The 26,019-nt window shown below is 39.4% G+C and overlaps 1 protein-coding gene across 1 annotated transcript in view; it reads left to right on the top strand.

Moving 5' to 3' along the window:
- Positions 1-359: 359 nt before the first annotated feature.
- Positions 360-26,019, top strand: part of thsd7ba (thrombospondin, type I, domain containing 7Ba) — a 255,311-nt gene continuing 229,651 nt past the window's right edge. Inside the window, exon 1 of the mRNA XM_024286085.2 lies at positions 360-793. The gene's annotated coding sequence lies outside the window, so the exon portion shown is untranslated. The remainder of the gene's footprint in view (positions 794-26,019) is intronic.

Raw genomic sequence — 26,019 nt, 5'->3', positions numbered from 1 at the left:
GATTCCTGTACTGGTTAACGTTTATGTTTTTCTTGTTTTTCCAATTTAACAAAATAGTTTTTTTTGCTATACAAAGAGTTATGAAGAGTACAGATACTAATCCTCCTTCTATATCGATGGCACTCACTTTTATTTTAATTTAAGTACAGTAGGTGATGGGGAGCTTTATAACAGGCTTCAAATTCAAAGCAGTTTTTGGGAACTTTAAAAAATCTCATTTTTTCCTGAAACACTTCAGATACCTCCGACAGATTCTACAAAGCCTGCAGGAGAAAAACAAAATGCAAGAAGCACTGAAAGTAGCATTTGTGCTGGCACAGCATTGGGGGGTGAAAAAGACAATAAAAGGTGGTAGGTGGACGGACGAGAGTGAAGAAAGTGAAAGTGCTCGGTCACCGAACGGAGGGAAATCAAAGGACAAAAGAAAGAGGGAGCCAGAGTGAATATGTAAGTATGAGCGTGGGAGCGCGTCTCCACATCCATGTGCAGCGGGAACAGAAGGAAGGGGGTGTGTCCTCTTGGAGACAGCAGGGATGGTTTATTAGGAGATCATGCCTCTTAGCCAATGGTTTTTAAGAGAGAGGCAGATGTCATTTGAATGAGATGTACCACCTCCCAGAGCCAGCACATCCCCTTCAGTGTTTCTCGGCGCCGTGTGAGAGCTCCACTTGCTCTGCTCTCTTCTCGGTCTACTCCCGCTCTCTGCTTCCCGCTCCGTCCTCCTCTCCGATTCTCCTCCATGGGGAAAGATGGGATCTGTAACTCACAGCAGCCAGTTTCATTAAGAGTCCAGGTAAGCCCTGATTTCTCCACTTTCCTCTGCGGCTGCTGAACACTGTAAAACCTGGAGTGCCTGCTTTCCAGTGAGCACAAATTGATTTGTCTGCATGTGTAGTTTCTCCTCGCCGTGATGAATGTGGTGTGAAGCTCAGATTGTCTAAAGAGGAGCAGCAGGAGCCAAGTTGTTTCATGTCTTAGTGATGGGCTATTTCGAGTAAGTTCGAGTGAGCCCGCCTCAGATCCAGCAGGATTGTGAGAAACTACATCAAACAGGAAAGGACATGATTACATGTAAATGTGGGGATGCTGTCTGTCTGTCTGTGGAGGAATGATGGATCCGGGACTCTCATCCACCCAGCCTCAGTAAAGCCAGGCATCTGTGGCTTTATGACCAAATGGATTTTTTTTACTACACACTTATTGACACAAGTTGTAAATCCGAGAAATAATGAGAAAAAGAGTAATTACATCCAGTGGGATGAGGGGGTTGCCTGTCACTGATCCTATGAAAACACTTCCTTTTTTTAAACTGCAAGTTTTGTACTTTTTGCTTCTGGTACAAATCTCTAAAAGCTGTTCCTGCTCTAAAAGAAGAAGAAGAACGGAGCAATCCTACATCAGGAATTCAACAGTACTGTCAGTCTCCAGCTGATTTGAAGTAGCTTTATTAGGTATCCGTTGCGACATTGATGGATGTCTCATTACTGCTGAGTAGAAAGGTGGTCCGAGCTGATAAGTAATCTGTGTGCTTCATCTGCAGCTCATATCTGGAGGACCAGTGCCCCATTGGCCGTGTCGCTGGTTTAAGAGTGATCATCACGCTGATGAATTTAAATCAAATCCCAAAATGGCTTTGAGCAAAGTTGGTCGGGCCTCATAAGTTACACCGCTTATATTTCATTCATGACACCGTTTGCAGTCTCGTGGAGGGAGGAGAGAGAAATGGGTTTGTAATATGAAAAGACACCAACACCAGCAGCTAAAGCCGGGCATTTCTGACGTTCTCTCTGCCGGGCATTTGAAGCGACTCTCAGCTACACACGTCAGTTTATTATTTGAGAAGTAATGTAGTAGATTCTGACATGAAACAAAGTAGAAAAAACCTCTGTGGTTAGCCGAGAAACATCAACGTTTTGAGGAAATTAGAGTCTCAGAAATCAGGGAGCCGCTGCTTTTGCGTCCACTGAGGCTCCTGAGCTGACAGCTGCACTCCGTCTTCTTTTTTCCGCCTGGCTGTGAGCTGCCCCAGGTGTGACAGGCAGCCGGAGTAATGGGGGACGTTTGACAGATGCATATTTCCAGCCTTGAGAGCTTCATATAAAGAAGATAGACGGCGAGGATTCGGGCTTAGCGTGGGACAAACTGTTGGGCTGTGAATCACCTCAATGAGCGCGCCGCCTCTCTGCCCGATTGATTTGTCACGTGAGTCTCGCGACCCTTCCGACTCGCTAATTGCAGCATGGCTTGATTATTGATTGAAATATGAGGGCGGTGTATTGAACCGGGGCTGAGTGCTGCTCCCCTGGAGGCTTGTGGTCATATTACAAGTAATTTCAAACTAAAATGATGAATAATTTGAGATTTGATTTTGGGAAAATAGCACTTTGAGGAAGAAGTTGGATGTGTGGGTGTTTCATGATCAGGTGCCTCAAATTAGAGTTCATGTGGTAATGAGTCTTTTAAAGCAGGGCTCCCAAACTTTTTTCTTGAGAGGGCCACAAAACTTTTTTTCTTCACTGATGCGGGGAGCCGAGGCCGGATTGTAGGCTAACAGGAAGTCTTTTCTGTTAGCAGTTCTGTCTGCAATTGATGCTAACAGTGCTTTTTGTTAGCAAAACACTGTTTTGCTGGCAGTGTTGGCAAACAATCTAAAAAAATCATGCTTCCCTGATAGTGTGTGGAGAGCCGACCAACATGTTGAGGTGGGCCGGATCCGGCCCGCGGGCCGTAGTTTGGGGACCCCTGTTTTAAAGGGTTGTAAAAGGATCACAGCTCCAGCAGAATGCTTTACTTCTCCTGGAAAACAGATTCGACCAAATCCCGTCCAATAAAAGACTTCTCTGTAGTGTCTTCACTGCAGGGCGGCCTGGTCCTTGGTTCTGGAGGTCCACCATCCGGCCGGTGATCCGGCCCTCTTTGCCCTACTTGCTGCTGATTATCTGGATCAGGTGTGTTTATTCAGAGATTGAAATCACTCAGTTCAGCTAATCAGCAGTGAGTGAGAAAGGCAAGAATAGCTGGAAACGGGCAGGGGGTTGGTTTTTGAGGGGGAGGAGGGTTGGGCTGCCCTGATTTAATGAAGATCCAGCTTCTCTTCAAACTGTGTACACTTTCCATCCATGCACAGCTGCTAGATGATGGATTGTATTTAAACACGTGATGGTGGATCGTCTTCCATTCATTATCAATATCTGTGGACTGTAGATGAGTTGTTATAGAAGTCTTGTAGGAGGATCAGAAGTGTTCAGCTAAAGCATCCTAAAAGAGAAACAAAGTGTTACTGTAGTTTTTTTTTTCTGGAATAACGGTTTGGAATTCAGTTTAGTTGTTATTCAGTCCAACTCCGATCATATTCTGATCTATTTTGGGGGAATTTTTCGTGGTCTTTTAATTATAATGATGCCGTTTTCAGCCAAAATCAAAAACCTGCCAAATGTTTTGCGACATAGTTTCTGTAGAGCAGCAGGAATCCTTCAGAGATTCACCTCTGAGTTGTGACGGTGCAAAGAAACCCCGCCCACCTTCCCCTCCCCGTTGCTGAGAGCTTTCTGTTTACATTCTCTTCAAGCTTACAGGCCCTCACATCCCAATGTAACATTAGCCATGCAACAAAAATGGGGATCAATATCATTTCTATCCAGACGTACAGTTTAGATTCCAGCGATTCTATTTGTGGGAATTTTCTTTTTTTTTAAACAGTCTTTATTAACTGTATGTACAAACATTGATTTATTAGCAGGCTGGTGCAGCACACAGTCAGAGATGAATGATTACTTTAACGTTTCAGTTCGCTAAATAATTATAAAGTCAGAATGCGTTTATTTGAATCTCATCTGTTTTGCTTATTTCATCCATTATATTCATATTTAAAAGACAAAATGATTCCAGTTTCTTTAAAATATGAAGCCGTGACGACTGAGCAGCTGTTCCTGCAGGCAAAGAGATTCATTTCTCAGAGCTTTTATGCCAAAAACAATAAATAAAAGCAGAAACGTTAATTAACTAATGTATATTTTTGTCCTAACAGGAATCTGTAGCCATGCGTATCACTGCCCCAATTGTATACAATGAAAGAGAGGAGCTATTTAGGGTTTAATTGTCAGTGATGTGTTTCTGCTAATAGGATGAAATGTGTTTGAAAAGCTTTGATTTTGCATATCGTATTAATATACAGAGCTCAAAACCATGATTCTGGACTAATGGTAGGCTAGAATAATTAGTGCTTTTGTTTGTTTTGAAGAAAAAAAATCTGTTTCATAATAATAGATGTATTGATGTTGACATTAATCTACATCTGTGGGCCCTTTTTGACCAATCCCAGGATGTAAAGATGTTTAAAACGACAGAAAAAAAATAATTTCCAGAAACATAAACGAGTATTGTTTGTGAACGTCCCTCGCTGCGTCCACGGGATGAACGATGAGAACAAACCTCCAACAGGAGGCTGAGTCTGAGCTCAAAGGTTCAGAAAGGTTCAGCTGAGGCTGGAGGGAAAAAAAAAGTTTCTTCTACAGACTAAAGACTATGAATCTCTATCCAGGTTTACGTCCTGCTGCTACTGCTGGACCTTTTTGCTCACCTGGCAGGTGTGGTGCCTGCTGGGTACTTAAGACAGAGGAGGCAGGGAGATGAGCAGCACTCTATAAAGCATTTGTGTTGTACTTTGAGTGGTGCTGGTATCTTCTGATCTAGTCTTACACTGCTGAGTTCTGTTACTTTAGTTTGGGGATGGACCTTGGTAGTCTTGATTTGTGGGCTTTGTTTATTTTGTATTTTCCCCCTAGACCTGAGCAGGTTTGCTCATAGGGGGGTTAACACCAGTTGGATCTTCTGAGATGTTTTGTGAAGAAGGGGGACAGTGAAAATTCAAAATGAAGACAGAAATGGAGAATGGGTTGTAATCATTCACCTGCTGTAACTGACATGGATGAAGCCACTTAAGAATTTGAAAATGAGTCTAATCCAGTGAAAACTTTGAATGATATTTAAAATCTGTACATAAAAAAGTATTCTGAATGAAAATGTGTTCAGAGATTTAAACTACATATAATATTCATGTTTCTGCTCCAAAGAAAAATCCTGTTTTATGTCTCCTGGGAAATCCTCCCCCGGAACATGTATGAATAACATCTATAGCTTTCCTATGCATCAGATTATTCTTATGCAACATGCTTCAGGATTAGCTAAACCTGGAGAATACCTGTACAAACTGTCATCACTTTCTTTGCAGAAAACATCTGCCCCGAAAGAAAGCAATAATGTTTGGATTGACTTTTCTTCATTTTTTTATGTTCTTGAAGTTTACCTGAAAAGAAATACAAATAAAACCTCAGTTTGGTCACAGCATTTCTACATTTCCTCCCTGTAGCTTCAGTTCAGCTTAATCCACTTAAATAGGAGAAATCCTCAGTGGAAACCTCATTTAGCATGCATTGTCACTGCCGTGGTTGGGGGCTACGATTTTCTGCTCTTATCCCGACACATCAGTCAGTCTGAGAGGCCGGGATGGAGGCTGTCGCCGGGCCGGAGGATCTCAATGCGGGACGATTACGGCTTCACATTGGAACCCAGAACACAAGACACTTCCTGTTTTGGCCCTGCTGAATTTGCTGACCCTTCAACACCCCGAGAGTTTTCAATTACAATAGCCCCCCCAACCCACAGCCTACTTAGAATACAAATGTGGCTGCGTGTTTGTACCTTATCTCAAGAGGCTTTGTCAAGTAGGTCTTTGTCTGCTGGTCTCTCTCGACAAGCCACCCAGGTTGCTCTTTTGTTGTCGAGCAGCTTCATGAAGCCACACGGATTCTGGCTGCTAATGCTGGCCTTTAAACCAACAAACACGGCGGATCGTCATCGCCATGACCCAACTCTATGCAGCTGTTACACTTCCGATCCTCACAGACCAGGTTAGGTTGGTTCACTCACATCACTCTCAGCAGGGAAAATGATGCAGTTTGGACAGATGCCCATTAGGGGGCGCAGCGTCCTAGAAATGAGCTTTGATCCAGACCAGAAGAAGAAATGCAAAGTTACAAGAAAAACTGTATAAACTGTTAGGGCTACCATGAAAGGAAAAAAATACACTGTACAAGTTGGAAAATAAAAAATAAAAAAAAGTTGGAAAATTGTGAGAAGTCAAAATTTTATAAGGAAAAAAAAGTAAAATTATTTAAAGTAATGCAACAATTTATGAATAAATGTTAAAATTATTGATTTATAAAGTTCTAATTTTAAAAAGTTTTTGATGGAAAAAAGTTATATTTATCCTTTTAATGTCTATATCATGCAAAATTAACTTTTTTGCACTTTTATGTATATAAAAAAAATATATTTTCTCACAAAAGAACAACCTCAAAATGGTATTTTGCTCCATTCACACATCTCAGAGTATTTTGAGTACCAGCTCCTCCCAATCCACGGAACAAGCACATTCTCACATTGTGACATAACAAGGTGAGGAACCGCCCCTTCCAGGAGGAGTCTTTGCTGCCAGTTCCGCCCACAGGCTAACACAAACACCCACATTCTCCGTAGAACTAGCAGCGATCGGCTAAACGCCTTTAATTTTATTTGGACATCCGTCTTTGTAAAAGTTTGGATGATGTTTAACATGCTGCTGAGGCTGGCTCCAGGATGACATCATGAAATGGGCGGCACCCACAAAGACCAAAAGGCGGAGCCTCAGAGATTTGTTCATCTTACTTCCTGGTATGAAAATGTACTGCTAACATAACTCAGATTTAATAAAATAAAACAATTATTTAGTGTGCTAAAGGTAATATATGATCATTTATATGGATATATATATTTTTTTTTGGAAAGGCTTAAGAATAGCATCATATAGACCCATAAAAGAAACACTCGGATGAAAAAATAGATGTATTTATATTTAATATGTTATTGTGGCATTTTTCTGATGAGGATATCATAAAGAAATTTAAGCTTAAAATTCTATTTTTTAGTATCTCTTTATTCAAATTGTGGTAAATCAGGAGCATTCCAATCGTATTTGTGACGTTTTGGCCACAAACTTCCTGCTCTGCCTTATTCTGATGCATCCATTTGTTAACAACTAGTTTTCCTCATCTGGGCTGGTATCTGGTTCAAAACTGTACGCCTAGCTCCCATATTGCTCATCATTTTTGTTGTAGCGGTAACGTCAGGGCGCCACAAGCTAGTAGGAGAGCATGTCAACAGCTTTCAGTCATGGGTGATGGGAACGGGGAGTGGGGTTGCTCCATGCCAACGGTCCAAGACCACTTTTATTTCACAAAACTACAAATTCATTTTTTTAAAGGCCTGACTATTCCCTTGTAAATTATGACTTTTTCATTCATAAAATGTCATCTTTTTCCTTATTAATTTATGACTTTGTTCTCCTTTTTTCTTTTATGTGACCCCTAACGCTCTTGTGTAATGCTTTTAGAAGAAGTTTGGTTTTATTTTTTAGAATAAAACCTACTGGTCCATGTACCATGATCAGTAGGGTGCCATAAGTAATTTAAAAGTACAAGACTCTTTGTTTGGATTAACTGAACTGAGTCTGTCGGATAAAATCCCCCTAATCCAGTTTGATATGCTTTCTTTAATCCCAATTACACATTCAAGCCTCTTTACTGTGATCAGTTGCACTAAGTGCAAAAAGGGAACTTAACAGAAGGAGCAGACTAAATTTATGGATCAGAACAATTTAGTGAAAGTTTAAACATACTTTGATTTTACTATTTAATTCTAACAGTTGCGTTTACTCTTCAGTCAGTCGCTGAATTTCATGAAAACCATTTAAAAACATCAAAATTAGAGGATCAGGTTTAAAAAAAAAATCTCCTTTCTGTGATGATGGTCTGACTGACAGATGAGGTTAGACTTTCTCCTTGTAAAATAAAATAAAGTTCAGTTCAACTGTATTTGTTTTGTTATGTCAGATGCATTAAGATCTTCTGGTGACCGATGAAGAAGACGGTGATCAGCTGGTTTCTTGGTGTTTGGTTGCTGCATTCCCTCAAACACACCTTCAGTAGAGTTTCGCTCACCTGTATAGACTTTCTGTCTCTGCTGACACCTTCATTTTTTTACAGTCTCCTTGTGTCTTTGAAGTGTCTGCAGTGATCACTCCTAATGAAAAAGGAAGAGTATTTTTTCTACGTGACCTCTGCTGTAAACATGCGGCTCCTGCCTTTGCTCCAATGGAAATGTGCAGTTACAGCCAGATTTGATGTGATGGCCCTTTGATAGTCGGGTTAGCGTTTGCTTTGAATTCAAACACATGTTTGTGTCTTATGGAAGCTCAGAGAGATGATGTAACACGGAATGAATGACAAGTGAAAGGACGCTTTCTCAGGACTGTGGAGTGGAGGTCAAAGTGATGCTGCTGTACCACACTGTTCATTCAGGGAGCATCGATGATGACGCTGTGGCGTCCTCAGGGTTTCTGAGGCCACACAAAAGAAGGAGGGTTACGAAGGAAAATGTTAAGTCCTGAAAACCACCTCAACTGGAGAAGCGACTCAACTCCGAGCTCTCTCCGGTGACCGAGATTCTCCCCCTATCTCTAAGGGAGCTCTCAGACACCCTCCAGAGGAAACTCATTTCAGCCGCTTGTAGTCGGGATCTCATTCTTTCAGTCATGACCCAGAGCTGCTTATGACCATAGGAAGCCATGTTCCATGACCATGGTTTGGGCCGCTGAGCCACGTGTCCTGGTGGCCCCCGTGATGCCAATCCGGGCGACGTTGCAAAATCCTTAATAGTACGACTCACAGAGTAAAACACCAAACATTTAAGAAACTTCTGCAGAAAGTTTGGAAAGAACTTCTATACTGTTTCCTTTCTATTGTAGAAGAATGACTGTTCATCTTTTACATGTGAAAAAGTTGTTGACTTTGCTGAATTAAGAGTTCATTACGGTCCATAAACTGTGTCTGTGTGTCTTTCCCTCTCAAATGATTCAACATACATCTCAATACATGATCGTTACGTAAAGGATTCAACTAACTTTTTGTAGAAACAATACAGCCCGATTCTTTTACCAAAAACACTAAAATATAGATATTTCTTATTCATATGGCATCTAAAGCTCTAAATAATAATGCATGGTATTTGACAGAGAAATATATTCAGGTTTGGACTTGGGAAAAGCAAGTTTATGATTGGACTTGTTTTTGTTTTCATCGCATGAACATAAAAAGCCAAATTGCAGAAAAAGAGAAACTACAGTTTGATAGAAATTGAATATTTTTGTCTTGATTTCATAATTTTGTTCATATCTGTTGTTCTCAAACAATATGTTTTCAATACGTATTTATGTTTTACATCCCAAACTGATCCTGCTGTTACTCCCAGTGCGTATCGGTTTTTCGATATGTATTTAATATCTTTTACATCCCTATTATAAACTGATTCCAGGATTCTCTTTTCTGCTGCTTATTTACACTATTCTTTCTTTTTGGAATAAAAAAAGACACTGGGTATTTTTCATTAAAAAGAAAAAAATAACTGTTAGTGCTCTAAAGTGTTTGATTGTTGGTGTGAAGTAATTTTGAAATTTAAAAAAACAATTTAATTGCCAAAAAAGAACAGATAGCCATTTATCCCATACAGAACAATAAAAAATCCATGAAAAACTACATTGGATTTATTGTATCATCTGCATATCTTTATAATTCGGTTATTGGCATCTCTCCTATAATCCCACAACAGGATCAGCCTGATAATTGAATGACAAGAGGATGCTCTTGATATTTGGCAAGAGATGCTTTGGATTTTCTTTTATTCATAACTACTAAACAAGCTGAAGAGGCTAGATTGGACCAATTTACAGCTTCTGTTGTATTTATCTATTGTTGCCTAATTACCACTAACGTTTTTAATGCTGTCATTTTAGATAAACACTCCCACACATGTAATTCCATTAAAACCTGCATTTATGTTGGCTTTTCAAAACATAAATCATATATTGTGAGTGGAATGATAAGGAAACCTCACTTTCAGTTATGGAAAAAAAAAAAAATTCTATCAGTCCATTAAATTGTGTGTGTACGCGTGGGTGTGGAAGCCCGTGGCCCTGATCTGCGGATGCTGGTAATCCACTGATGTAGTGTTCCCTTATCTTTCTCCCTGAGTATTCAGCTGCCGGCTTCCTCCCTGCAGCTTCACTCCGTCTCCGCTCTTTCTCCTCTTGGCTGACTCATCTCAGGAACTCAAGAATTTCACACTCTTGATAAGACATTGTAGCCGACAGTTTGGTGGAGCAACAGCGAGTGTCTTGGTAGCGATGTGGATTGGCATCTCTACATTCTGCGGTTTGTCATTTTCAAAGGCGTGTAGATAAACTATGAATGTAGGATTTCTAATGAAAGTCAACGTGAAAAGACTTGAAACCGCCATCAAAAGTCTTTCCAGGATGTGCTTTTTAAGCGTCACTTATATCCATCACCACGAGCAAGTAAGGTCAAAGGGGTCGCGCGGAGCTGCATCAAAGACAATAAAATTACCAAATCTTCATGCCAACATCACATAAACATTTTCCCTCCGTGCTTAAACAGCCTGCTGCTTTTGCTTACAGCTGTTTTCTATTTATTCCTGTTTGGCTGTTGTGTGGATGAGCTGCTGCACAGATCAATTCTTATCGATCACATTTCACCCCCGCGCCCTGACACCCAAGGCGCCAGAATCTGTCTTTTCTGTGACGGCTCTGTGTTCTCCGCAGCAGATGCCTGTTTCAAAAGGCTGCCTGTTGATCTGCTTTGCTCTTTACAGGAAAATATCCTGTGATTCATAATTTCATAATGCTGGTACCTGAAGCGACGGGCTCGAGGTGGTGGTGGGGGTTTCTTTCTCTCTGTCTTTTTTCTCTTCTGCAGCACTACTGCACACACTTCTCTGCTTTTAATTAGAAAGCTGCATCTAAACAAACAAGCAGATAATGGCTGGCAGAGAAGCTCCTTTTGGCTAAAAATGAATTCTGAATAAGAGAGAATGTCTTCAGGATAGCAAGGCCACACGGATTTCACTCACTACCTCAAAGAAACTCTGCCAACTTGTGTGTTTCATTTCTGAAATCGCAGCAAACAGAGAGGTTTCTCCTGAACAGTTTCAGTTTAAATTTGACTTTTCAATAAAAAAAAAATGTAACATAAAGTTTACGTTTTAAATCATTATTGATCATGTCAACCATTGACTGTATTAGAGAACTGAACTGAGAGGCCCCGCCCTCCTGGAGTTCCAAACAGGAAGTGGCTCCAAGAAACCAAAATATGATAGACTTCTATGGAGAAATGAACAACTACTCAGAAATTCCATTTGTCAGAATAACTATTCTTGATCTAAAACATTTCATGTCTTTGGTGATTTTAAGATGTTCTTGTAGCATTTTTCTGATGATGGACATGTATAGAGAAAAACAAAACTATGATTGCATTTCTAGCTATTTCCTTGTTCAAGTTGCCATGACTCGGCCTCTCCTTGAACTGCCACCTTACCGTGGTGAAGGGGTGCTCGAGTGATCTCAGGAGCTATGCTCTCTGGGACTTTTGCCCCTGGTTGGGTCTCCCATGGCAGACAGGGGTGACGAGCCAGACAAAGAGAAGTTCAATCAAAGGTTTGTTAGATCATCTGGACTGGCATTACTGGGGCCCCGCCCCAAAGCCAGGCCTATGGTTGGGGCTCGTAGGCGAGCGCCAGGTGGCCGGTCGGATCAAGCATTAAAGAAGGGACATGGGATCACTCTCCGAAGGGGACATTGGCCATTCCAGTGGCCCCACCCACAACTCAGAGGGGAATTTCTAATAAACTTCTGTCGTTCTGCAGAAACTATTTCCAACATTTTTTGATATTTAGCCAAAAAACAGCATCATCATTAAAAGACCACTGGGAATGCTATGGGAATGGATGATTGATAAAAAAACTATGACATGTTCTTACTAATTCAAATTTTTCTTAATCCCATATTTTTCCTGTATAGAACAAGTCAGTTATAAACAGACCAATCAAATGCCTCAATAAAAGTAGGTGGAGCCTGCCAGCCCACATGTCCATCATTCAAAACATTTGTGGCCTCCTTTCAAGTTCTAGGGGTGTGGCCTTCCAACAAGCTCACTCCTGATTGGCGAGAGTGGTTGCCATAGAAACGATGACTGATTCGGACCAAACACTACCCAATGATGATTTCTGGTTCCAACATGACGGAGTCCACATTATGACTGAATTGACTTCATTTTTTTTTTTATTTTTGTATGCACGGCATTACACTCACTCAGTCCAGTTCTCATATACAAACAAGGATTTTGACACGTTACATCATAGCTCTATCCTGTCATTTGGGCTGAAGGATCATATAGAAACCACAGAACTGGACCGCTCATCCGTGAACTGTTGGTGTGGGTTTCTGTTGAGTCGACCAATCAGAATTTATTTAGATTTCCTTTTTAACAAATCCACACTTTGTCAAAGAAATCCCCACTTTTGATATGGAAACCAGTCAACAGTATTATGTCTGCAGTCTGAAAGCCAACCTCAATCCAGTTTATGGAAATGTGAGGATTAAACCTCCTTTTCCAATAAACATGGAGCCCTGTGAAGTTTTTTTAAATATTTATTCATACCACTGTTGATACTATTTAAAAATGCAAATATACACACACTTTTGTCCATCCCTCCAACAGTTGTAATGATTTTATTTTGGTTCGGATAACCCAGAAGGAAGGTGACAAACTGATCCGCATGTTTAGGGCTCCTGCAGATGTACTCAGAGTTGTGATGTTTGTGGCTCTCCAAAGTGTTGTTTTTTCCTGACATAGTTTCACATTGATCACCAGAGAGCGCGCACTCGTTTGCAGGCAGGACATGTTATATGTTTGTGCATTAAATTCCCTCCGCTTGCAACATTCTTTGAGCTTTATGTTGGTAATAACACCTGCACTTACTGCTGTTCTATAAAAGATGGACGATCAATAATAAATGAAAATGTGGGAAAAATTCAAAGAAAAAAAAATCTGATTTAATGTTGAACTTGGATGTATAATGTTCAAACTAACTGGTATTAGTTTATTGGCATTAATTATAAAATTACATCATTTCAGTACTAGTTCCCAACTTATCTGCATCATTTCTGTACAGTCTTATTGCCTTTCTTCCCCCTGTTTCATATTGTCTGCACCTTTGAGCAAAACGTCTTTAGATCTGCACTTCAGAGCTCCAACCGGCTTTCTGAAGTCATAATCTGCTCCATCGCCTTTTCTTTTAACTGAATTTACATCAAAAATTCAATATCCAGATTATTTCTGTTGTAAAATTGGAGATAAAGCTAAAAAAATCCCTTTCTAAAGTCAAAAACCACTTTGCATAATGAAGAATACAACTTACAGTATTTTATGTCTTCATTACTACAGTCTTCAGTATATGTGCAGGTACTAAAGGAAGTAGTTTTTTTTTCTTGGTGTATACTTAATTAGCTGTAATGAAAAACATAGTTTTGGTAAATATGGATGAAAGAATCAGAACATTTCTTGAGACTCCCATGACTGAAGCTTTAGACACATGCACCTGTACTGGGGTAGACCGGTCCAGGTGGTCTGGGCCCACAGTGTCACAAAGATAATCTTGAGGCTTCTTGAAAATGGATCGTACCATTGTCACAGATGTAGTAATTGTACAAGTATTCATAGGATTAATTTAAGTTGCACAGATGTATGATGCACCGGTCATTGACATGAGCAGAGATGGAAAAATATAAATACAAATATAATAAACTGTGTAATAAAACTGGAGTGAGTGTGACATCATTCATAGTAAATGGCTTTACCAGTTCCAACCAATTGATTTACATTGATTTAATGCAACTAATCAATACATACGAAGGTTTAAAAGAGATCTTAATAAAAACTGTACATTTTGTGAACAGTATGAAGAATCTTTAATACACATTAATACATTCTTATAAAATCTATCCCCATCTTTTCCTAACTTGGAAGAACGTTCTTTTAAGTTTTACTAACTTTGATGGTTATCTTCACAATTCTATTTAATGAATCTCTTGATTTTTATTAACCATTTTTTATATTCATAAAACCAAATTTAGCAATAAAAATCCAAATTTCTTTAAATTATTTGCTGAAATCAGACAGTATTTACACTCTGTTTCATTTAGCCACAACAAAAAAGGAATTAAAGCTCATCATCTGTTTCAGGTTTGCAGAACAATTTAATATCGACTTACTTTTGTTTTTCTAATGTATCCCCCTGGAGTCTTTTGGAAAACAGATGTACAGTATTATGTTCTTGTTCTGTACTGTATGTCATAAATATTCTGAAAATTGTTTGTGGAAAAAAAAAAACTCCAACCAATTGAGCCGCCATGTTGAAGCCAGATGACGTCAATAAATGGTGATTCGTTCAAGTCATTTGGAGTCAACGTTTCTAAGGCAACCACTTCGGCCAATCAGGCGTTGGCTTGTATCTCATCTGATACATAGTCTGTGTAACTCATCAAAACTGTTTTTGTTTGTTAAAATCTTGTAAAATGACTCTCATCCTTTATTTTTCAGACCCATCTCATGATTTCAAACTGAAACCAGTCTGAAGTGCTCATTAGACGTTTAAATAATTCCCTTTGCAGGTTTCTTCTTTTTAAATCCTGGAGCCGGATGTGTGAAAAGAAGTGTTGTCTCTGAGTGTGTCAGAGCTGTCAGTCATCTCTCCGCCACATCCTGAAAAGGCAGAAATCTGTGCAGCGTCTTTTCAGTTTAAATTTGTAAATGTGCTTCCAAAGAGGCTGAAGGTGGAGAAGCGATCAGATCTGCTTTGTAACCGGGTTTTAAAAGAGCAAGTAAACATGAAAAAGCTGGTCTGCTGGAGCTTCATAACCACGCTGTTGCATTTGCTGGCTTAGCCCTGTCAGTGAGTCAGAAACATGTTTTTAAATCAAATTGTCCCAGTAAGATCTCCGAGGGTCAGCGGTGCTCTAGTTCAAGATAATCAAAGAAAGTAACAGTAAAGAAGCTGTTAAAGAAGAAAATAAGAAGTCGGGTTGTTTGAGATAATCGGTTTGCAGTTGAATTCAGTGGAGAAATGGGCTGTAAATAAAGACTATCAATCAGTTTGGTATAAGCCTTTTTTCTAAACATCCTCAGGTTTGAAACTTCACAAAATGTACAAAGAGGCAACAATGATTCGGCATTGTCAGAACCAAAATATTTATTAAATCTTGTATTTTTAAGAAAATGAACTATAATTATTGTGTTTTCCGTTTCTTTTTTGTCAACTTGAAGTAAGAACGTTTTTTCCCTCCAGTGACTCCACATTCATTCGTCATTTATGTGAGAATTCAGAATTCATCTGCCTGAATGTTGGTCTATTTATCCAGAGAAACCAGAACTTTGGGTTTTGGGTCAGTCCGGTCTGTGGACGGCCATAGAGGAGCGGCTGTATCTTAAGAGGAGCACAGGTGTGTCTCAGAGTTTCTTTGAGGCTCTTATGGAACGTACCATTCTCACGATTGTGGGTGAATACTTCAACATTGGAATTTCTCCACTGTGGGACAAATAATTATCTTATCTTATTTGTAAAGCTAATGGGATTGGACACACTCATGACGTACGTCGTACGGTGTTGCAGCACTCTAAGTAAGCTGTGAGCACTTACCTACTGCCCTTTACGCCTTGAGACGCTCAGGGCAGCAACTAAATCTTTCCATTTCTGATGGTCGAGAGCCGAGGTGTACATGTGTCCAAATTCTTTGGGCTCAGGTGATCATGTGCCGTCCTCTTTCTCTTTTCCCATCTGGTGTCCAGTGTCGTGCCGTCATTATGATTGTGTTTTCCTCACTCAGTACAGGTCCTGCAGGACTGGGTTTATAAAATCGATTTATCAATTTGAGCTTAAATCAAAAATATAGATCACTTTAGCACATGAAGCTAAAGTCCACTAGCTTGATGCTAACATTTAATGGAATTTTCCATAGGACGGCTAATGCTAACGTTCAGTCGACTTAAACATCCATTGCTGACTAAATGAACATCTTTATATGAATTTTCCAAACTATTTAAAGGAAATATTTCTTAAAGAAACATTTTTTGGTTAAAAACATCATTTTTTGCTCATACTGTCTTCTTCTTCTGGAATAAGGTTTAATGCTACAGCGTGATCACAACCTAGTGGCCAAACTGAAACGTCCTCCAGGAGAAGCAGAACAATGTTTACAATGTCAATAATCTGAACATTTTTGTTAAAGTTTCTCCTTTTGAGAGTCCATGTAACTCTGTGTTTCACTGATACATTTTAGAGTATGAACTGGATCAGATTAATATAAATATGTTCAAAACATTTAGTAGATTATTAAATGGAGGACCCCTTGAATACGAGATGTTCCATCTTTAGGGGTCTATCCTCACACTCTAGATTAAATGTGTAAATAAATGAATAAAATAATGTATTTCTAAACAAATGTGTGTAAATGTGTAAACTCAAAACTGAATTGAATGGAAGAATTGAAAAAATGTGAATCAAATCGAATCGTTTCTAGTAATTATATTCAATACTCCCCGCGACCCCGAAAGGGAAGAAGTGGACAAGAAGATGGATGGATGGATGGATAATCAATACTATCCACATCGAGCGTCTTTTGAAGATGATTGTTGACGTGTCTTCTCAGTTGCAACAGGTCAATAGAATCTCCCATGGCTCCTTACTGACTGAAGCTCACGGTTGGAGTTTGCACATAATCCGTAGGTGCCAGTAGGACGTCCACACACAAACTACACTTAGTCTAATTTCCTTTTTTCTAACAGTCAGGTTGCAGCTGGGGAGCGTGCATGTGTCACGTGGACGGCTCTAATGGGCTCCTTGTCCAGTCTGCAGTATCTAAGGGGTTGAAAATGTGAAAAATCTATTTTCTACAGGCCTGGATCCCCCCCCCCCCTTATTTACCCTTACGTGTTGTATAAGTGTTCACCGCGATCTGCAGCATCGCCATTTAAAAAAAAAAAAAGCACAAATATTTTCTCTCTTCAGATTCACTGAGCGGTCTATGCTGGATATTTCCTTTGTGTCCCGTAAAGGTTTAACCATTTTTGTCTTGCAGATGTTTTGTTTCCATCTGTGAGGAAAGTTGGGATTATAGGAGTTAAGATGTTAGAGAATCAAATCTCATTTACAATGACAGCCTCAGTACAAACCAACATCAGAACAACACTCAGTGAGTGACAGGCAGCAGGAAAATGAACAGTCATGGTGGAAATGTGCAGCAAATAATACAAACGTGTGCAGTGGTCGTACATGTAGACTCGTCTAAATACTGTATATGGAGATTCACTGAAACATTTTCTTTCATCTGAGCGACGCAGAGACGGAGAATGAATCATCTGACAGACAGACTCCTGTCTTTAGCTGCAGAATGCAGCAGCTATAGAGAAAAAGACGACAAATAATCAGCATTTCCAGAGTTATACGGTTGACATTTTTGCTCAAATGACACCAAAAGCAGAAGTCAATAAAAACACAATGAATACTGCAAATGTTTTAAATGAAGAAAAATAAAAGATTTAGTCATTTATTGTCATCAGCCACCAAAAGTCAAATCTAAATCAATATCTGATGCCTTCAAAAAAGCATCTTCTTCTTCTTCATCCCTTCGGTCTCATCATGTCATCCCAGAATCCCTCCATGATGTTGAGATGGTTGTGGCGTTCATGCAGCAGATAGTTCCTAATGACTTTTGCTGGATGTTTGCCGTTGTTGTCGCGCTGAAAAAATACCTTATGGTGTTGCATGATGGGTAAGTAACTGCCAGGTCTTCTCAGGATTGATGACATAATTCATCTTGACCAAATCTCCAACTCCTTTCATAGAAATGCCAAATACCAAACTGCCGTTTTGCTTCACATCTGGACTCATCGGTCCAGAGCGTCTGCTGACATCCTTCCACTTCCTGTATTTTGGAGTCTCTCTGCTTCGTCTCCACGTTGGAGGTTTGGCTGAAACTTTCACAAAGACACTTCTGGACAGACTTCTCCTAACAGTAGATGAGTGAACTTTGGTCCCACTGGTTTCTTCCAGTTCTAGGCTGATGAAACTGCTGGACATCTCCTGATTCCAAAGCTCGATGAGCTTGATGCATCTTTCATCTGCTGCAGACTTCTTGGTCCACCACTGAGCTGTCTGCGATCCCTAAAGTTTTCGTTGTTCTTCTTCAGAATAGCTTGATCATTTTGAAAGTTGGTTTGAAATCTTTGTCAGGTGGAGACTCAGCTGATGCAGCAGAACTGTGTTGTTTCTGGGCTCAAACGGTTTCATGACTTCACCTCAGTAACTGAGTTTAGATGTTCTTCACTCAGTTTGAAGCTGTTCGGATTCCCGTCATGACCGAGTTTCGACCTCCATGTGACACTGATGATCATCAGCACCTGGTTAGTTTGGTTTATCAAACGCCTGATTATAATCGTACAAAATCTGAGTTCATGTATGTGATTGTAACTGATCTAAAGGTAGAAACACCAAAGATTGATCGATTTATTTTCCCTCATTTTCTTTTCCAGAAAACTGATAAAATGTTTTTTTTTATTTGTATTTACAGCACTTTTAAACACCTGTTTACCTTAATTGCATTTTTTTTTATGCACACCACAAAAACAATAATATACCCAAAATTAGAATATTTAATAACATCTTTATCAGCAAAAGTTCTTGTGATATTTTTCATCTGCATGTTCCACGTCTTCCGACTGAATTTGGGAAACAAGCCTTCAGTTTTTCTCTCCAAACTCGTCTGCAGAGGTCTGATGTGGCTTCATTAGATCATTCGGCTCCATTCTGTTAGGCATAGAGGAAAACTCAAGAATTTAATGCTCATGTCTGACTTCATTTGTAAATCAATTGCACTGTATAACTACTCTATCCAACGTAATGCTGCTCAACTTTTACACCTTCAAATTGTCTATTTAGATTTATTACCTTGAATTATCACTTTGTTACACCCTACCTTTACATCTTGTACATATTCCAATTTCACAGCTTATTTTATTTTTTCTTCTCCTGTAACTTTATTTTTGGAGCGTGTGCTGCTGACCACTCGGCCAGGTCGCCTTTGTAAAAGAGATCCTGATCTCAATGGGTTTTCCACCTGGTTCAAATAAAACAGAACATAGAACTGAACATTCTTTTAGTAAATCTTTAGTTTTACTCCTGGTGTTTCTGACAATTTTACAAATGTTTTCAGAAACTCTCAAATAAATTATATATTTTTATTATTATTCTGACTGTTTTTTCTTTGGGATTATTTGCACACAAAGCTTCTTGTGCCATTTTGGGGATATTCTATGCACTATCCTGAGAAAGGAGAAGTTTACATCTGAACTGATGAGACCAGAGCTCATGAGTGAACCACTGTTGGCTTTTCTTAGAAATAGCTCGAGTTCAGAGTAACATGTGTACTAACACCATACTTGAGCAAACCTTACACTCATTCCTCCCTTTTGTAAACTAGAGCTTCCTGGAAAACTGAATGAGGGATCGTCTTTTGCAGGAGACTCTCAGCTGTTCTGGCAGGCATAGAAAGTTTGTCTTTGGGTTCTGCTCCGGAGAAATTGCATTGGAACTTTATTTCATTATTAATTTGTATTTGCAGGGTTTACCTTAACAGAAACCCAATTTTTAGCTCATTTTTTCCTAAATATGTCCTCCATCATCAGAAAAATGCCACAAGAACATGTAAAAGATAAAGATTTTATCAGTGGGCATTTCAAGGTCATTTCCTCTCCTTCACGTCAGCCGATCAGATTCTCCTGAAAGCGAAGTGTCTTTTCATTGAAGAAAACGACAAACACTTTGTCACTAAATTTTCCTCAATCATTCTCACGGTCTATTAAATGAGTAAAAATGTTTTATTACTTTTATTTTTTAGAAATGTATTTTAGCTATTCCTCTGTGTCATTCCTTCCTTTTCATGCATGTCCTCGTTCATCTGCAGTTGTGTGTAAAATATTGAGATCATTAAAAGTCCAGAGGAAGTCCATGGAGAGAGCTTTGCTCAGAGAGGACGTGTCCTCAGTGTCGGTGATGTTTGGTTGGAGTCGCGGCCGCTGACGACTTTAAAGTTTCAAGAAATCTTCTCCTCGTTCAGACCTTCAATGCTTCATTTAAACAACCTGTTAAGAATCTCATGCATTTTTAAGTCGGCGCACATTCTCCTTCAGAGAAACGTCTGAGCACTCAATCCGGTCAGGTTTCCAGATCTTTTTGTTCCTCCACCGGATCTGCAGGAGTATCTGAACAGAACCGACTCCTCGGTGCCAGTTAACAGGTGATGCTAATATTCATGCATTTATCACGTGTTTAGAATGGAAATACGTCTGTCTCAGGTGATATTTCCTGATTTGATCCATGTTTGTTGGAATAGAATGTAATCTATGTTCTCCTTTCCTGAACCTGCCTTTTATTCTGTGCAGTTTTCAACTCATCTTATATGAAGAAGTATGAAGCAAAATAGGGGCCAAAATTATTTGAAACCCAAATAAAACAACTTAAAAAAAATAATAGTGTTTGGCAAAAAAAAAAGTAATATGTCCAAAATCTTTTGCTATTCTTAAATAAACTTAATTATTTTCAGCTTCAAATGCTCAAAATTTCAATTTGAAAACTTTTTTTTTCACTTTCAACCCTTTTTTCTTATTTTCATTTTCAAAACTTTTAGCGCCGTTGTGGCACGTTGGGGCGGGGCTAACACGAAGGACCAATCAAAATCGAGGAGGGTGGTAACTTGAGTTCTGGTGCGTTCACTGACTCTGAGAACTCTGATAATTACGGTCAGAAAATGGCTGTTTAGTCTGTTCTATCATAGTCGGAAGTTGTCCATTGATGGATGTAAAAATCACGTACAAACCGCGCGTCCAAAACACCGTTCTAGCCCGTTCAAACCGCCGTCTTATCAGGAATCAAAAGCCTCCTCATGCTTGGATAAAATGGATAAAACTCCGTAGGAGTTCCAGTTGTCTCCCGTGGCTCAAATTTGAGGTTTGAAGCCTAAAAAACAGAACATTTGAAGTTGAAAATAACTGTGAATGCTTCAAATTTGGCACAAACAATAGAGTTTTGGGGCTGTTTTGGACTTAAACTAACATTTTAGCAAAATTATCACTTTATTTATTTATCACTAATTTTACATCTACTGAAGTTTGAGGTTAACTCTGAGATCATAATTTACATGCATTTTTAATTTTTTTGCAATTTTTTTTCATTTTTTAAGAAATTCTTCGAACTCTTTGTGCAATTTCTGCGGCTTTAAGTCCTTTAGCATTATGTGAATAGCTTTAGCATTTTAGAATAACAAAAGGTTTCGGTCATTTTACATTTTTTGGGGGCCAAACACAAATATTTGTTTCCTCTTGTTTTATTTGGGTTTCAGATAATACTGGTCTCAATTCAGCTCCATAAAGAAGCAGCTGTGATGTTTCTGTGATGTAGAATCAGAAAAAAACTTTCCAGCAACATTTCCGTGACATAAAAAACCTGCTGCGACTAATGAGCAGAGATTACGCTTGTTGTGTGGTGTTGTCTCAAAGGATAAAGGCAGCTTACACACCATCAACACTCGTGGCACAGATTAACCGATTGTACCAGGCAGTGAGCTGAAGATTAAGATAAAACACAGACATAAATTCAACGGGAAACTCAACAAAACAGGAATAATTACCTTAAAAAGTAAACTCCACCCTGAAGGTTTCTGGAAGCATAACTGCTTTAGCAAATTCAATTAAGTTCTTTTGAAGTAACTGCTCGGCTTATTTAAGACATCTTGTGAGAGAAATGCCAGGATGCAAAAACACGACAAAATGTCTGAGTTTTGTCCTTTTGGATTCGTGGAAGGAGCAGCATTGTCTTTTCCTGGCTTGGATCAACAGCGTTTCTCCGACTGAATGACTGATTTCCTCCAAAACACGGAACAATTTCCCCGCCGTCTTCTGTGGCGGCGTGTACAGTTAACCGCCTCGTCATCTCTGATTAGGCGCCGTGCCAAACACTGCTGTCACCCCCCCCCCTCCCCCAGCCTGTGCACACACCTCGCTAAAATTGCACCCACAAGATCCTGTCAATTTGCAGCTTTTGAGCTTTAAATGAAACCAAAACAGTTGAGATCTTCTGGCAGTTTTTTCTGCTTTTTTTCAACAATGTGTGACAATAGAAACTAAATTAAATGGGAACAATATTTTCAAGCAGGAAGATTAGGATTACGGCTCGTTAGGAAAGGGTTAATTATCCCAGAAACAAACGTGAACGACTTCTGGAGTGTAAATCAATAGAATAAATGTGTAAAAATAGAAAGACAATTGTTCCCTTGAAGCTCTCGGAGAACAGAGTTGATCCGATCCGTGTGTGATCGGTTAGATGGATAGGATGCACGACGAGGATCGATATTCTGAATTATCCCATCTTCTTTCCTTTCAGCAAAGAATATTTCAGTGAGTTTTATTGAGTTTTCACATTATATCTCTTAAATTCCACTGTTCATTCTTTCTACTTTCTTTTTTAAGTTTCAGCCTACAGCAAAGATTAACTTTATTTACTGCATCCAGCAGATTTCTATATATGACTTATTTGATTTGATCTTCTGTAAAGCTGAGAACTAACTTGTAGGAAGAGGGATGAACAACATCTATTTGGAGATAAAAACTCTGATATTTGGCCAGAAAATAATCATCTGTCTCTGCAAACGAAGAGCGTGAAGACTCATTTGTGAAAAGTTTGTCAGCCGCAAACAATGAGGCTGACCTTATTAGGGAGGAAGAGGCTTGCAAGGTTGCGTGTCGGTTCTCTAACAGGCCTCCTGCTTTAATTGGATTCTAATTGATTTCAAAGAAAAACAATTATGGTATTAATTACACTATGAAATTACAGCACGAGCTGCTTTAAAAAAGGTTTTGTGTTCTGCATGGCAGCATCCCTTTAAACTAAAGTTAATGCAAAAATACATCAAATATAGTCGAGAACTGGAACACAAAATTATAAATATGTTTTTATCATTCAGCCGACAAACTTACTGTATTAATTAGTTTTCAAATCCAGTTCAACAGGCTGCACTGGATCACTGCTGCAGACCTAAAACAAGCAAAGATTATTATCATTACTAGTAGTTGTTGTACAGTCATAGTAGTGGTAGTAGATCTACCACAAACTGTCCAGGGTGTACCCCACCTTCACCCTCTGGTTGCAAGTATAGGCCCCAGCAACCTCATAAATGATTCAATGTGTTCAGAGGACGGATTGACGGGTTATTCTGAAAGATAAAGCTGAATTTCTATTTGCTTTTTTTAAACTTCTTAAAATCCATTTTACCACCATACTTTTGACACGGCGAGACATTCTGCTCTTCTGGTACTTTTTTATTTATTTATGCTCTTGCTTATATCAATGTCTTTATTTTTTACTTTCAAAATTGTTTTAACTTTATTAATGTTGTTTTCATGTTAAGCTGCCATATAAATAAATAAATTATAACTATAAACTTAAAATATTCGATGTAATCATAATGTTTGAAAAACTTTTTAAGTTCTGTTTTTCATCTTAACATAAAGAATTAAATAAATATAGTGTAAGTAGGAATGCAGATGAGTATGTCAAACAAAATATTCAAACAAATTTTGTAATTTACACAAACTTATTCTATCCCCCAAAGAACTTCTTTCCCAGACTGACAAATACATTCATTTACCGTCTCCGTCCGCCACCACCTTCCGTCTGACTCCATCAGCTGCTGCAGCCGCTCTAGTATGTATGTATGCAAAAATCTTTATTATCAACAAACAACAAACCCTTTTGTTTCACATGCAATGATGTTGTGGAAATAAACCTCATTTATGTTACCACTAAGCATGCGTCAGAAGAAAAAAGAAGGCATGAGGACGTGTTCAAGTGCAGCTTCCACACAGTTATGCAAAACATGAAGCACAGATTCAAAACCATTTTCATTTATTAAACCAGAAGAAACTGGTTTGTTTAGTTTTCTAATCTTAAAGGGTAACCAAACTGGAGGCTGACTCCATTCTCAGCCCAGATTTGAAAAATGCCCAAAGGGGGCGGGGCTAGTGGAGCTGCAGAGGTGTGGCCTGGATCTATGTGAGCCAGCCCTCTTTTGCCCTGCGCTCTAGGCGAAATTTGATTTTCCGAGTATTTTTGGATCGAAATGGGGGATGGGGGGAACAAAATGTGAATAAAACCGACAAATCTCTGCTTTGAGTTAGTTTCTTCCTCTTTTTTTTTCCTTTTTGACCATAAAACTGTCCCGGTTCTTGTTTTGCTGCTTTTTCAGTCTTTAAAATAAAAAAAAAGCACGAGCAGCAACAACACCCCCACACCACCGCCATCATTTAGCTTAGACAGGTAAGATTGGGCGCAGCATTGGATTACGTTAAAATTTTAAGTTATTTTATTCACGTTTTTAATTTTTACCTTGAGTGTGTATGCACCGTATAATCTAATCATTGCAATTTCCCCCCCTTCCCCAGCAGATGACGCCCTAGGCAGCCGCCTAGCTTGCCTATGCCGAGGGCTGGCCCTGCTTACACCAGTAGATCAATCACAAAACTCGACTGCAACACCTTGTTTCAACCTGTAGGGGGCAGCACATTGATGGTTTTGGCTATATTTTTAGGAATTAAACAAGTTTATTTTCTTTAGTCAAAAATTTAAAGCACAATTATAGAAGTCAACAGCAAAAAAAAATAAATAAATAAAATTTGACAAACCTGATTTATGTTAATGGAGTGGGGGCGGTCGATTGTTTTTGGGTTCAAACACCACTTTGGAGAGTCCTGCTGACAATTAGAAAATGGTAATTTGTTTCTTTTTTCAAAGCATCTTAAAAAATGTCATTTAATAAACTCTAGATCCAGTTTCAGGACAAAAACACAAAGTATTAAACCCCCAGGTGGTGTAATCTGAACCCCCCCTAACCCGTCACAGTCAAAGTCTGAGGAAATGACCTGAATTGAGAAATAAAATGGCCGATCTCCTGCAAACTTTGAAACATGCATACTGATGAGAAGGACGGGACTGAACTGTCATCGTCCACACAGAAAAGAAGTTGGATGTTCGGACATCAAAGTTCTTCGGGGCCCCGGATCCGGCGCTGTCGGAGTACACGGGCCGGGCTCGCCGCTGATCAAAGAACTCGCAGAAGTTGTCACGTTGAAACTTCTGGTGCTTCATCACAGGCAGGGGTTTATTGTGTTCCTCTTTCAAGTTTTGTGCGGCACAAGAGGCTGTTTGTGCCACGAACTCAGACGAGACGCTGGATTCTCGTGTCCTCTGCAGGATGATAAAATGCAGGTGGTCCAGATCAAACCGCAGATGGTATATGAATTTAGATTAGAGTGCTTATTGATTGTTCTGCAGGTTTTCTATATCAGGCAGATGGTACATCAACGCTTAAGCAGATCATCAGGGTCTTTTATTGAGTAATTAGTCATTTAATTTGCAATTTCCGTACCACAGCGTCTGATGTTCTGCTGTGCCGGCATACCTGCAAACACATCTGGGCTGCCGTCGTCTGAGAGGCTGACTGTGAAGGCCTCCAAACATGCAGCCATAAAGGGAAGAAAATCGCTTCTCCATATTAAGAGATGAACTTGATCACAGCGCACTGCAGATTCTATCTTTCAGCTTGATGCCTGGAAGAGTATTTGAGACGCTGAGACAGTCGAGTTTTGTAGAAATGAAAGGATTGCATCATTTCTGTTGGAGAAAAGGAGAAAAACTGACACTGTTTTTAATCAAACGAACGGATTGTTGTTCGCTCCAGTATCAGACGGATCTCGCCTTGGATGAATATTTACTGGCTCTTCTAGTATCCTCAATATTGGGAGATTTTTCTTTCTTTCTTATTTATTTTGTCCAGCGCCGTGACCCACTTTCAGCTAACTGGCCCCACATTTGTGTGAAGAAGCTCTGATGTTGAGAGGAAGTCATCTCCACTTTCATCTCCTTTGTTTGTTAGACTGTGTTCCAGAAATCATGTGGTTTGTTCTCACA

This window comes from Oryzias melastigma, linkage group LG21 (genome assembly GCF_002922805.2).
Source record: "Oryzias melastigma strain HK-1 linkage group LG21, ASM292280v2, whole genome shotgun sequence".
Lineage (NCBI taxonomy): Eukaryota > Metazoa > Chordata > Actinopteri > Beloniformes > Adrianichthyidae > Oryzias > Oryzias melastigma.
This window is presented reverse-complemented; position numbering and strand designations above follow the sequence as displayed.